The sequence below is a fragment of the Cryptomeria japonica genome, unplaced genomic scaffold (assembly GCF_030272615.1).
Source record: "Cryptomeria japonica unplaced genomic scaffold, Sugi_1.0 HiC_scaffold_54, whole genome shotgun sequence".
Lineage (NCBI taxonomy): Eukaryota > Viridiplantae > Streptophyta > Pinopsida > Cupressales > Cupressaceae > Cryptomeria > Cryptomeria japonica.
The window spans coordinates 38487-52500 of NW_026728876.1; the positions used below are offsets into that span (position 1 = coordinate 38487).

The window sequence follows — 14014 nt, forward strand, 5'->3', positions numbered from 1 at the left end:
GCGCCCGAGGTGGTGTGTGGGCACCGCGTTGCAGACGGGACACTGCACGCACACGACGCCCCCTCCAGGTGCACGCACGTAGGCCGGGCCGGGTGCACACCCGACGCCCTAGCAAGGTGCGCGCACCCGGGCAGGGCTCACACTTGGCGAACGGGGCGCACTTCGCGAGGGAGGGTGTGCACCTCGACGGGGGTGGGTGGCCGGGGTGGATTCGCACGTGGGTCGCGGTTTGCTAAGTACACACTGCGACAAGCTCATAACGGGTGCGATCATACCAGCGTTAGTGCACCGGATCCCATCAGAACTCCGCAGTTAAGCGCGCTTGGGCCGGAGTAGTACTGGGATGGGTGACCTCCCGGGAAGTCCCGGTGTTGCACCCTTTTTTAGTTTTTCGCCGGACGTCGCAATGCTATTTGAATAAACCTTTTGCCCGTTTGCGTTCTCGTCGGGGCCGGGCCGGGCCGGGGTGCGCTGCCCGCACTACCGCGCGCGCGGGGGCGACACCGAGCGCGCACCCGAGGCGCCCCGAGCACACAGGCCACGGTGCAACCCGGGCGTTGTGCGCGCACCCCGGTGCGCCCGAGGTGCTGCGCGCGCACCCAGGTGAAATCGGTGTGCACCTCGGCCAGTGCGCGCTCGGTCGAGTCGCGCACGTTGGCCAAGGTGCACGGTGATGTTTCTTACTCTAAGGTTCCGCACCAGACGCCCGGGACAGGTGAGCGAAGCTGGGCGGGGCCGGGTGCGCGGCCGGGGCAGGTGCACGCAGCTGGAGAGAGCTTTGGAGCACACTTCGGAGCGCACCAATGATGCGCTCCATTCAAAAGTTTCCTGAAAAGGCAAAAAAAGTTGAGATTATAGAATTTCCCACTTGAGAGATTGTAAAAAAAAAAAATTTAAAATGAAGGAAACGCGGGTGCCAAGGTGTGCGCAGCCCAGCCAAGGTGTGCGCACCAAGGCGCCCACCCTGGCGAAGGTGCACGCAAGGTGCGCACCCGAGGCAAACCGGACAATTAACCCAACTTTCGACTTCGCGCGCACCTTGGAGCGCACTTCGGAGCGCTCCTTGGTGCGCACCAATCTTGGGCACCTCGGAGTGCACCATGGCGCCCACCAAGGTGCGCACCCGGGGCAAACCGAGCTCCGACTTCGTGCGCACCTTGGAGCGCACGAAAGGTGCGCACCATGGCGCCCACCAAGGTGCGCAGCCCAGCCAAGGCGTGCGCATCAAGGTGCGCACCCTGGCGAAGGTGCGCACCCGGGGCAAACCGAGCTCCGACTTCGTGCGCACCTTGGAGCGCACAAAAGGTGCGCAACCCAGCCAAGGTGTGCGCACCCCGGTCAAACCGAGCTCCGAATCGTGCGCACCAGAGGTGCACGCCATCGTGCGCACCTTGGAGCACACTTCGGAGCCCTCCTTGGTGCGCGCCGATGTTGCGCACCTCGGAGCGCACCCGGGGAAAACAATGCAATTAACCCGACTTTCGACTTCGTGGGCACCTCGGAGCGCTCTCGGGTTCGCACCTCGGAGCACACCGAGGTGCGCACCTTTGATGCGCTGCCTTCACCAATTTCCAGAAAAGGCAAGAAAACATTGAGAAGGTGTGCGCACCGAGGTGCCCACCCTGGCGAAGGTGCACGCGAGGTGCGCACCCGGGGCAAACCGGGCTCCGACTTCGTGCACGCCGCACCTTGGAGCACACTTCGGAGCGCTCCTTGGTGCGCACCAGGGCGCGCAACCCAGCCGAGGTGCCCACCCCGGCGAAGGTGCACGCGAGGTGCGCACCCGGGGCAAACCGGGCTCCGACTTCGTGCACGCCATGGTGCCCACCGCGGCGAAGGTGCACGTGAGGTGCGCACCCGGGGCAAACCGGGCTCCGACTTCGTGCACGCCGCACCTTGGAGCACACTTCGGAGCGCTCCTTGGTGCGCACCATGGTGCCCACCAGGGCGCGCAACCCCGCCGAAGGTGCACGCGAGGTGCGCACCCGGGGCAAACCGGGCTCCGACTTCGTGCACGCCGCACCTTGGAGCACACTTCGGAGCGCTCCTTGGTGCGCACCATGGTGCCCACCAGGGCGCGCAACCCCGCCGAAGGTGCACGCGAGGTGCGCACCCGGGGCAAACCGGGCTCCGACTTCGTGCACGCCATGGTGCGCACCGCGGCGAAGGTGCGCACCCGGGGCAAACCGGGCTCCGACTTCGTGCACGCCGCACCTTGGAGCACACTTCGGAGCGCTCCTTGGTGCGCACCAGGGCGCGCAACCCAGCCGAGGTGCCCACCCCGGCGAAGGTGCACGCGAGGTGCGTACCCGGGGCAAACCGGGCTCCGACTTCGTGCACGCCGCACCTTGGAGCACACTTCGGAGCGCTCCTTGGTGCGCACCATGGTGCCCACCAGGCCGCGCAACCCAGCCAAGGTGTGCGCACCAAGGTGCACGCGAGGTGCGCACCCGGGGCAAACCGGGGTCCGACTTCGTGCACGCCGCACCTTGGAGCACACATCGGGGCGCTCTCGGGTTCGCACCGGCGTTGCGCACCGTGGTGGGCACCTCGGAGCACACCAAGGTGGGCAGCGAGGTGCGCACCTTTGATGCGATGCCTTCACTAATTTCCATAAAAGGCAAAAAAAAAACGAGATTTTAAAATTTCCGTTTTGAAAGATAGTGAGAAAAAGGGAATGCTGGTGCCATCTTGAGCCCGCCCTGGTGCGCAGCCCAGCCAAGGTGTGCGCACCAAGGTGCCCACCCTGGCGAAGGTGCGCGCCCGGGCAATTAACCCAACTTCCAACTTCGCGCGCGCCAGGGTGGGAGCGCACCCAACAACCGGGCCTGGGAAGAGCCAATGCGAGAAACCCCACCAAACGCTCTGACAAAAAAAGAGGGGGCGCTCCAGTAACCCCGCTTCGGAGCGCACCCTGGGCAAACCCAGCCAAGGTGCCCACCCCGGCCAAGGTGCAGGCGAGGTGCGCACCCGGGGCAAACCGGGCTCCGACAACGTGCACGCCGCACCTTGGAGCACACTTCGTAGCGCTCCCGGGTGCGCACCTCAGAGCACACCAAGGTGGGCAGCGAGGTGCGCACCTTTGATGCGCTGCCTTCACTAATTTCCAGAAAAGGCAAAAAAAAAAGGAGATTTTAAAATTTCCGTTTTGAAAGATAGTGAAAAAAACGGAACGCGCGTGCCATCTTGAGCCCGCCCTGGTGCGCAGCCCAGGTAAGGTGCCCACCCTGGCAAAGGTGCGCACCCGGGCAATTAACCCTACTTCCGACTTCGTGCGCGCCAGGGTGGCAACCGGGCCTCGGAAGAGCCAATGCGAGAAACCCCACCAAACGCTCCGACAAAAAAAGAGGCGGCGCTCCAATAACCCCGCTTCGGAGCGCAGCCGGGGCAAACCCAGCCAAGGTGCCCACCCCGACGAAGGTGCACGCGAGGTGCGCACCCGGGGCAAACCGGGCTCCGACAACGTGCACGCAGCACCTTGGAGCACACTTCGAAGCACTCCCGGGTGCCCACCGGCGTTGCGCACCGTGGTGGGCAGCGAGGTGCGCACCTTTGATGCGCTGCCTTCACTAATTTCCAGAAAAAGGCAAACAAAAATGAGATTTTAAAATTTCCGTTTTGAAAGATAGTGAAAAAAAAGGAACGCGGGTGCCATCTTGAGCCCGCCCTGGTGCGCAGCCCAGGCAAGGCATGCGCACCAAGGTGCCCACCCGAGGTGCACACGCGGGGCAAACCGGGCTCCGACTTCGTGCAGGCCGCACCTTGGAGCACACTTCGGAGCGCTCCTTGGTGCGCACCATGGTGCCCACCAGGGCGCGCAACCCAGCCAAGGTCTGCACACCAAGGTGCCCACCCCGGCGAAGGTGCACGCGAGGTGCGCACCCGAGGCAAACCGGGCTCCGACTTCGTGCACGCCATGGTGCCCACCGCGGCGAAGGTGCACGCGAGGTGCGCACCCGGGGCAAACCGGGCTCCGACTTCGTGCACGCCGCACCTTGGAGCACACTTCGGAGCGCTCCTTGGTGCGCACCATGGTGCCCACCAGGGCGCGCAACCCAGCCAAGGTGTGCGCACCAAGGTGCACGCGAGGTGCGCACCCGGGGCAAACCGGGGTCCGACTTCGTGCACGCCGCACCTTGGAGCACACATCGGAGCGCTCCCAGGTTCGCACCAGCGTTGCGCACCTTTGATGCGCTGCCTTCACTAATTTCCAGAAAAGGCAAAAAAAAACGATATTTTAAAATTTCCGTTCTGAAAGATAGTGAAAAAAACGGAACGCGGGTGCCATCTTGAGCCCTTCCTGGTGCGCAGCCCAGGCAAGTTGTGCGCACCAAGGTGCCCACCCTGGCGGAGGTGCGCGCCCGGGGCAAACCGGGCTCCGACTTCGTGCACTGCATGGTGCCCACCAAGGCGCGCAACCCAGCCAAGGTGCCCACCGCAGCGAAGGTGCACGCGAGGTGCACACCCGGGGCAAACCGGGCTCCGACTTCGTGCACGCCGCACCTTGGAGCACACTTCAGAGCGCTCCTTGGTGCGCACCAGGGCGCGCAACCCAGCCGAGGTGCCCACCCCGGCGAAGGTGCACGCGAGGTGCGCACCCGGGGCAAACCGGGCTCCGACTTCGTGCACGCCATGGTGCCCACCGCGGCGAAGGTGCGCACCCGGGGCAAACCGGGCTCCGACTTCGTGCACGCCGCACCTTGGAGCACACTTCGGAGCGCTCCTTGGTGCGCACCATGGTGCCCACCAGGCCGCGCAACCCAGCCAAGGTGTGCGCACCAAGGTGCACGCGAGGTGCGCACCCGGGGCAAACCGGGGTCCGACTTCGTGCACGCCGCACCTTGGAGCACACATCGGGGCGCTCCCGGGTTCGCACCGGCGTTGCGCACCGTGGTGGGCACCTCGGAGCACACCAAGGTGGGCAGCGAGGTGCGCACCTTTGATGCGATGCCTTCACTAATTTCCATAAAAGGCAAAAAAAAAACGAGATTTTAAAATTTCCGTTTTGAAAGATAGTGAGAAAAAGGGAATGCTGGTGCCATCTTGAGCCCGCCCTGGTGCGCAGCCCAGCCAAGGTTTGCGCACCAAGGTGCCCACCCTGGCGAAGGTGCGCGCCCGGGCAATTAACCCAACTTCCAACTTCGCGCGCGCCAGGGTGGGAGCGCACCCAACAACCGGGCCTGGGAAGAGCCAATGCGAGAAACCCCACCAAACTCTCTGACAAAAAAAGAGGGGGCGCTCCAGTAACCCCGCTTCGGAGCGCACCCTGGGCAAACCCAGCCAAGGTGCCCACCCCGGCCAAGGTGCAGGCGAGGTGCGCACCCGGGGCAAACCGGGCTCCGACAACGTGCACGCCGCACCTTGGAGCACACTTCGTAGCGCTCCCGGGTGCGCACCTCAGAGCACACCAAGGTGGGCAGCGAGGTGCGCACCTTTGATGCGCTGCCTTCACTAATTTCCAGAAAAGGCAAAAAAAAAAGGAGATTTTAAAATTTCCGTTTTGAAAGATAGTGAAAAAAACGGAACGCGCGTGCCATCTTGAGCCCGCCCTGGTGCGCAGCCCAGGTAAGGTGCCACCCTGGCAAAGGTGCGCACCCGGGCAATTAACCCTACTTCCGACTTCGTGCGCGCCAGGGTGGCAACCGGGCCTCGGAAGAGCCAATGCGAGAAACCCCACCAAACGCTCCGACAAAAAAAGAGGCGGCGCTCCAATAACCCCGCTTCGGAGCGCAGCCGGGGCAAACCAAGCCAAGGTGCCCACCCCGACGAAGGTGCACGCGAGGTGCGCACCCGGGGCAAACCGGGCTCCGACAACGTGCACGCAGCACCTTGGAGCACACTTCGAAGCACTCCCGGGTGCCCACCGGCGTTGCGCACCGTGGTGGGCAGCGAGGTGCGCACCTTTGATGCGCTGCCTTCACTAATTTCCAGAAAAAGGCAAACAAAAATGAGATTTTAAAATTTCCGTTTTGAAAGATAGTGAAAAAAAAGGAACGCGGGTGCCATCTTGAGCCCGCCCTGGTGCGCAGCCCAGGCAAGGCATGCGCACCAAGGTGCCCACCCGAGGTGCACACGCGGGGCAAACCGGGCTCCGACTTCGTGCAGGCCGCACCTTGGAGCACACTTCGGAGCGCTCCTTGGTGCGCACCATGGTGCCCACCAGGGCGCGCAACCCAGCCAAGGTCTGCACACCAAGGTGCCCACCCCGGCGAAGGTGCACGCGAGGTGCGCACCCGAGGCAAACCGGGCTCCGACTTCGTGCACGCCATGGTGCCCACCGCGGCGAAGGTGCACGCGAGGTGCGCACCCGGGGCAAACCGGGCTCCGACTTCGTGCACGCCGCACCTTGGAGCACACTTCGGAGCGCTCCTTGGTGCGCACCATGGTGCCCACCAGGGCGCGCAACCCAGCCAAGGTGTGCGCACCAAGGTGCACGCGAGGTGCGCACCCGGGGCAAACCGGGGTCCGACTTCGTGCACGCCGCACCTTGGAGCACACATCGGAGCGCTCCCAGGTTCGCACCAGCGTTGCGCACCTTTGATGCGCTGCCTTCACTAATTTCCAGAAAAGGCAAAAAAAAACGATATTTTAAAATTTCCGTTCTGAAAGATAGTGAAAAAAACGGAACGCGGGTGCCATCTTGAGCCCTTCCTGGTGCGCAGCCCAGGCAAGTTGTGCGCACCAAGGTGCCCACCCTGGCGGAGGTGCGCGCCCGGGGCAAACCGGGCTCCGACTTCGTGCACTGCATGGTGCCCACCAAGGCGCGCAACCCAGCCAAGGTGCCCACCGCAGCGAAGGTGCACGCGAGGTGCACACCCGGGGCAAACCGGGCTCCGACTTCGTGCACGCCGCACCTTGGAGCACACTTCAGAGCGCTCCTTGGTGCGCACCAGGGCGCGCAACCCAGCCGAGGTGCCCACCCCGGCGAAGGTGCACGCGAGGTGCGCACCCGGGGCAAACCGGGCTCCGACTTCGTGCACGCCATGGTGCCCACCGCGGCGAAGGTGCGCACCCGGGGCAAACCGGGCTCCGACTTCGTGCACGCCGCACCTTGGAGCACACTTCGGAGCGCTCCTTGGTGCGCACCATGGTGCCCACCAGGCCGCGCAACCCAGCCAAGGTGTGCGCACCAAGGTGCACGCGAGGTGCGCACCCGGGGCAAACCGGGGTCCGACTTCGTGCACGCCGCACCTTGGAGCACACATCGGGGCGCTCCCGGGTTCGCACCGGCGTTGCGCACCGTGGTGGGCACCTCGGAGCACACCAAGGTGGGCAGCGAGGTGCGCACCTTTGATGCGATGCCTTCACTAATTTCCATAAAAGGCAAAAAAAAAACGAGATTTTAAAATTTCCGTTTTGAAAGATAGTGAGAAAAAGGGAATGCTGGTGCCATCTTGAGCCCGCCCTGGTGCGCAGCCCAGCCAAGGTTTGCGCACCAAGGTGCCCACCCTGGCGAAGGTGCGCGCCCGGGCAATTAACCCAACTTCCAACTTCGCGCGCGCCAGGGTGGGAGCGCACCCAACAACCGGGCCTGGGAAGAGCCAATGCGAGAAACCCCACCAAACTCTCTGACAAAAAAAGAGGGGGCGCTCCAGTAACCCCGCTTCGGAGCGCACCCTGGGCAAACCCAGCCAAGGTGCCCACCCCGGCCAAGGTGCAGGCGAGGTGCGCACCCGGGGCAAACCGGGCTCCGACAACGTGCACGCCGCACCTTGGAGCACACTTCGTAGCGCTCCCGGGTGCGCACCTCAGAGCACACCAAGGTGGGCAGCGAGGTGCGCACCTTTGATGCGCTGCCTTCACTAATTTCCAGAAAAGGCAAAAAAAAAAGGAGATTTTAAAATTTCCGTTTTGAAAGATAGTGAAAAAAACGGAACGCGCGTGCCATCTTGAGCCCGCCCTGGTGCGCAGCCCAGGTAAGGTGCCACCCTGGCAAAGGTGCGCACCCGGGCAATTAACCCTACTTCCGACTTCGTGCGCGCCAGGGTGGCAACCGGGCCTCGGAAGAGCCAATGCGAGAAACCCCACCAAACGCTCCGACAAAAAAAGAGGCGGCGCTCCAATAACCCCGCTTCGGAGCGCAGCCGGGGCAAACCAAGCCAAGGTGCCCACCCCGACGAAGGTGCACGCGAGGTGCGCACCCGGGGCAAACCGGGCTCCGACAACGTGCACGCAGCACCTTGGAGCACACTTCGAAGCACTCCCGGGTGCCCACCGGCGTTGCGCACCGTGGTGGGCAGCGAGGTGCGCACCTTTGATGCGCTGCCTTCACTAATTTCCAGAAAAAGGCAAAAAAAAATGAGATTTTAAAATTTCCGTTTTGAAAGATAGTGAAAAAAAAGGAACGCGGGTGCCATCTTGAGCCCGCCCTGGTGCGCAGCCCAGGCAAGGCATGCGCACCAAGGTGCCCACCCGAGGTGCACACCCGGGGCAAACCGGGCTCCGACTTCGTGCAGGCCGCACCTTGGAGCACACTTCGGAGCGCTCCTTGGTGCGCACCATGGTGCCCACCAGGGCGCACCCGGGGCAAACCGGGCTCCGACTTCGTGCACGCCGCACCTTGGAGCACACATCGGAGCGCTCCCAGGTTCGCACCAGCGTTGCGCACCTTTGATGCGCTGCCTTCACTAATTTCCAGAAAAGGCAAAAAAAAACGATATTTTAAAATTTCCGTTCTGAAAGATAGTGAAAAAAACGGAACGCGGGTGCCATCTTGAGCCCTTCCTGGTGCGCAGCCCAGGCAAGTTGTGCGCACCAAGGTGCCCACCCTGGCGGAGGTGCGCGCCCGGGGCAAACCGGGCTCCGACTTCGTGCACTGCATGGTGCCCACCAAGGCGCGCAACCCAGCCAAGGTGCCCACCGCAGCGAAGGTGCACGCGAGGTGCGCACCCGAGGTGCACACCCGGGGCAAACCGGGCTCCGACTTCGTGCACGCCGCACCTTGGAGCACACTTCAGAGCGCTCCTTGGTACGCACCAGGGCGCGCAACCCAGCCAAGGTGCTCACCCCGGCGAAGGTGCACGCGAGGTGCGCACCCGGGGCAAACCGGGCTCGAACTTCGTGCACGCCGCACCTTGGAGCACACATCGGAGCGCTCCCGGGTTCGCACCAGCATTGCGCACCTTTGATGCGCTGCCTTCACTAATTTCCAGAAAAGGCAAAAAAAAGAAAAAAATGAGATTTTAAAATTTCCGTTTTGAAAGATAGTGAAAAAAACGGAACGCGGGTGCCATCTTGAGCCCGCCCTGGTGTGCAGCCCAGGCAAGTTGTGCGCACCAAGGCACCCACCCTGGCCAAGGTGGGTCACGGGGTGGGTCCTAGGGTGGGTAACGGGGTGGGTACTAAGGTGCGTGCCAAGGTGGGTCATAGGGTGGGTGCCAAGGTGGGCACCAGGGTGGGTGTGCACCAACCCTAGCCAGGGTAGGTCACGGGGTGGTTGTCGGGGTGGGCGTCAAGGAGCCAAGGTGGGTGGCAAGTAGCCAAGTTGCGTGCCAAGGTGGGTGTCGGGGTGGGTGCCAAGGATCCAAGGTGGGTGCCAAGGAACCAAGGTGGGTGTCTGGGTGGGTGCCGAGGTGGGAGCCAGGGTGGGTCCCAAGGTGAGTGCAAAGGTGGGTGCCAGGGTCAAGGTGAGTGCCAATGTGGGTTCCAAGGTGCCAGGGTCAGGGTGAGTGCCAATGTGGGTTCAAAGGTGCTAAGTTGGGTGCGAGGTTGGGTGCGAGGGTGGGTGGGTGCCAAGGTGTGCTAGGTGGAAGCCCGGGTGGGTCGGCATCCCATGGGTGTCGAGTTGGGTGCCTGATGGGTGCTTCTTGTCAAGTTTTAGTCGTCGGGACTCATTTCGAGCCTTAGAGGTCGTTTCTTGTCCGGTTGCCCTGTCTTCGACCTGGGAACCCAATTTTGGTCCTCGGGTCCCATTTTTTTTTGTCTCGCATCCCACTTTTGGCCTGTGGCCTTTTCGGGGTCGATTCTCGTTTTGGGCATCAGAGCATGTTTCTTCTCCTAAAACCCAATATTTGTTTATTAAGTCTCGGAACACATTTTTGTTCTCGTGGACCCATCATGGGTCTTGGAACGCATTTGTGGTCCTTGGGTCCCATTTTGCATCCCGAAACTTGTGTTTTGGTGCTTGATCCCTATTTTGGGTGCCCACCTTGCACCAAGTGCGCACCCGGGGCAAACCGAGCGCCTTGGTGCACCGGGGCAAGATCGAGCGTGCACCCGAGGCGCCCCGAACATGCACCAAGGTGCACTCGGCCCACATGTGAGCGCAGGTCGTTGCGCCCGAGGTGGTGTGTGGGCACCGCGTTGCAGACGGGACACTGCACGCACACGACGCCCCCTCCAGGTGCACGCACGTAGGCCGGGCCGGGTGCACACCCGACGCCCTAGCAAGGTGCGCGCACCCGGGCAGGGCTCACACTTGGCGAACGGGGCGCACTTCGCGAGGGAGGGTGTGCACCTCGACGGGGGTGGGTGGCCGGGGTGGATTCGCACGTGGGTCGCGGTTTGCTAAGTACACACTGCGACAAGCTCATAACGGGTGCGATCATACCAGCGTTAGTGCACCGGATCCCATCAGAACTCCGCAGTTAAGCGCGCTTGGGCCGGAGTAGTACTGGGATGGGTGACCTCCCGGGAAGTCCCGGTGTTGCACCCTTTTTTAGTTTTTCGCCGGGCGTCGCAATGCTATTTGAATAAACCTTTTGCCCGTTTGCGTTCTCGTCGGGGCCGGGCCGGGCCGGGGTGCGCTGCCCGCACTACCGCGCGCGCGGGGGCGACACCGAGCGCGCACCCGAGGCGCCCCGAGCACACAGGCCACGGTGCAACCCGGGCGTTGTGCGCGCACCCCGGTGCGCCCGAGGTGCTGCGCGCGCACCCAGGTGAAATCGGTGTGCACCTCGGCCAGTGCGCGCTCGGTCGAGTCGCGCACGTTGGCCAAGGTGCACGGTGATGTTTCTTACTCTAAGGTTCCGCACCAGACGCCCGGGACAGGTGAGCGAAGCTGGGCGGGGCCGGGTGCGCGGCCGGGGCAGGTGCACGCAGCTGGAGAGAGCTTTGGAGCACACTTCGGAGCGCACCAATGATGCGCTCCATTCAAAAGTTTCCTGAAAAGGCAAAAAAAGTTGAGATTATAGAATTTCCCACTTGAGAGATTGTAAAAAAAAAAAATTTAAAATGAAGGAAACGCGGGTGCCAAGGTGTGCGCAGCCCAGCCAAGGTGTGCGCACCAAGGCGCCCACCCTGGCGAAGGTGCACGCAAGGTGCGCACCCGAGGCAAACCGGACAATTAACCCAACTTTCGACTTCGCGCGCACCTTGGAGCGCACTTCGGAGCGCTCCTTGGTGCGCACCAATCTTGGGCACCTCGGAGTGCACCATGGCGCCCACCAAGGTGCGCACCCGGGGCAAACCGAGCTCCGACTTCGTGCGCACCTTGGAGCGCACGAAAGGTGCGCACCATGGCGCCCACCAAGGTGCGCAGCCCAGCCAAGGCGTGCGCATCAAGGTGCGCACCCTGGCGAAGGTGCGCACCCGGGGCAAACCGAGCTCCGACTTCGTGCGCACCTTGGAGCGCACAAAAGGTGCGCAACCCAGCCAAGGTGTGCGCACCCCGGTCAAACCGAGCTCCGAATCGTGCGCACCAGAGGTGCACGCCATCGTGCGCACCTTGGAGCACACTTCGGAGCCCTCCTTGGTGCGCGCCGATGTTGCGCACCTCGGAGCGCACCCGGGGAAAACAATGCAATTAACCCGACTTTCGACTTCGTGGGCACCTCGGAGCGCTCTCGGGTTCGCACCTCGGAGCACACCGAGGTGCGCACCTTTGATGCGCTGCCTTCACCAATTTCCAGAAAAGGCAAGAAAACATTGAGAAGGTGTGCGCACCGAGGTGCCCACCCTGGCGAAGGTGCACGCGAGGTGCGCACCCGGGGCAAACCGGGCTCCGACTTCGTGCACGCCGCACCTTGGAGCACACTTCGGAGCGCTCCTTGGTGCGCACCAGGGCGCGCAACCCAGCCGAGGTGCCCACCCCGGCGAAGGTGCACGCGAGGTGCGCACCCGGGGCAAACCGGGCTCCGACTTCGTGCACGCCATGGTGCCCACCGCGGCGAAGGTGCACGCGAGGTGCGCACCCGGGGCAAACCGGGCTCCGACTTCGTGCACGCCGCACCTTGGAGCACACTTCGGAGCGCTCCTTGGTGCGCACCATGGTGCCCACCAGGGCGCGCAACCCCGCCGAAGGTGCACGCGAGGTGCGCACCCGGGGCAAACCGGGCTCCGACTTCGTGCACGCCGCACCTTGGAGCACACTTCGGAGCGCTCCTTGGTGCGCACCATGGTGCCCACCAGGGCGCGCAACCCCGCCGAAGGTGCACGCGAGGTGCGCACCCGGGGCAAACCGGGCTCCGACTTCGTGCACGCCATGGTGCGCACCGCGGCGAAGGTGCGCACCCGGGGCAAACCGGGCTCCGACTTCGTGCACGCCGCACCTTGGAGCACACTTCGGAGCGCTCCTTGGTGCGCACCAGGGCGCGCAACCCAGCCGAGGTGCCCACCCCGGCGAAGGTGCACGCGAGGTGCGTACCCGGGGCAAACCGGGCTCCGACTTCGTGCACGCCGCACCTTGGAGCACACTTCGGAGCGCTCCTTGGTGCGCACCATGGTGCCCACCAGGCCGCGCAACCCAGCCAAGGTGTGCGCACCAAGGTGCACGCGAGGTGCGCACCCGGGGCAAACCGGGGTCCGACTTCGTGCACGCCGCACCTTGGAGCACACATCGGGGCGCTCCCGGGTTCGCACCGGCGTTGCGCACCGTGGTGGGCACCTCGGAGCACACCAAGGTGGGCAGCGAGGTGCGCACCTTTGATGCGATGCCTTCACTAATTTCCATAAAAGGCAAAAAAAAAACGAGATTTTAAAATTTCCGTTTTGAAAGATAGTGAGAAAAAGGGAATGCTGGTGCCATCTTGAGCCCGCCCTGGTGCGCAGCCCAGCCAAGGTGTGCGCACCAAGGTGCCCACCCTGGCGAAGGTGCGCGCCCGGGCAATTAACCCAACTTCCAACTTCGCGCGCGCCAGGGTGGGAGCGCACCCAACAACCGGGCCTGGGAAGAGCCAATGCGAGAAACCCCACCAAACGCTCTGACAAAAAAAGAGGGGGCGCTCCAGTAACCCCGCTTCGGAGCGCACCCTGGGCAAACCCAGCCAAGGTGCCCACCCCGGCCAAGGTGCAGGCGAGGTGCGCACCCGGGGCAAACCGGGCTCCGACAACGTGCACGCCGCACCTTGGAGCACACTTCGTAGCGCTCCCGGGTGCGCACCTCAGAGCACACCAAGGTGGGCAGCGAGGTGCGCACCTTTGATGCGCTGCCTTCACTAATTTCCAGAAAAGGCAAAAAAAAAAGGAGATTTTAAAATTTCCGTTTTGAAAGATAGTGAAAAAAACGGAACGCGCGTGCCATCTTGAGCCCGCCCTGGTGCGCAGCCCAGGTAAGGTGCCCACCCTGGCAAAGGTGCGCACCCGGGCAATTAACCCTACTTCCGACTTCGTGCGCGCCAGGGTGGCAACCGGGCCTCGGAAGAGCCAATGCGAGAAACCCCACCAAACGCTCCGACAAAAAAAGAGGCGGCGCTCCAATAACCCCGCTTCGGAGCGCAGCCGGGGCAAACCCAGCCAAGGTGCCCACCCCGACGAAGGTGCACGCGAGGTGCGCACCCGGGGCAAACCGGGCTCCGACAACGTGCACGCAGCACCTTGGAGCACACTTCGAAGCACTCCCGGGTGCCCACCGGCGTTGCGCACCGTGGTGGGCAGCGAGGTGCGCACCTTTGATGCGCTGCCTTCACTAATTTCCAGAAAAAGGCAAAAAAAAATGAGATTTTAAAATTTCCGTTTTGAAAGATAGTGAAAAAAAAGGAACGCGGGTGCCATCTTGAGCCCGCCCTGGTGCGCAGCCCAGGCAAGGCATGCGCACCAAGGTGCCCACCCGAGGTGCACACCCGGGGCAAACCGGGCT

The 14014-nt window shown here is 63.3% G+C and overlaps 2 non-coding genes across 2 annotated transcripts; both read left to right on the forward strand.

Moving 5' to 3' along the window:
• The first annotated feature begins 261 nt into the window (after positions 1-261).
• Positions 262-380, forward strand: LOC131862971 (5S ribosomal RNA). The gene has a single exon (XR_009361906.1). It is a non-coding gene; the product is annotated as a 5S ribosomal RNA (ribosomal RNA).
• Positions 381-10535: 10155 nt separating this feature from the next.
• Positions 10536-10654, forward strand: LOC131862982 (5S ribosomal RNA). The gene has a single exon (XR_009361917.1). It is a non-coding gene; the product is annotated as a 5S ribosomal RNA (ribosomal RNA).
• The last annotated feature ends 3360 nt before the right edge of the window (positions 10655-14014 follow it).